Source organism: Penaeus monodon, chromosome 21, assembly GCF_015228065.2.
Source record: "Penaeus monodon isolate SGIC_2016 chromosome 21, NSTDA_Pmon_1, whole genome shotgun sequence".
NCBI lineage: Eukaryota > Metazoa > Arthropoda > Malacostraca > Decapoda > Penaeidae > Penaeus > Penaeus monodon.
The window spans coordinates 16,882,148-16,882,515 of NC_051406.1; positions in this window are offsets into that span (position 1 = coordinate 16,882,148).

A 368-nucleotide genomic window follows, 5' to 3' on the forward strand; every position below is an offset into this window, starting at 1 on the left:
CCTCCCCTTCCTTTCCTTCTCTCTTCCCCACACCTATTCCTCCCTCCCTCCCGTGACATCACCTGAGTCACCCTCCTCCCTCACCCTAGGCAGGTAGGCTCCATCCTCGAACGGTTCCCTTAATTCACTAAGTCTTTTGCATCAATGTTGTCATGAAAAAGTCGAGCGATTTCCGAAAAGTGAATGATAAGTTTTGATATCTCACGAGGTTTCTTTATACAGATGTTTCGAAGTTTCTCGGGGGGAAAAAAGAGATAGATATGAGTAGCGGTTGGAAAGAGCGGCGTAATGAAAGATAAAAATGATAAGCTTGTGGAATGAAGAAAATTAAAATCTTCTTTTACCTCTTTTTACATAAGTGTATACAT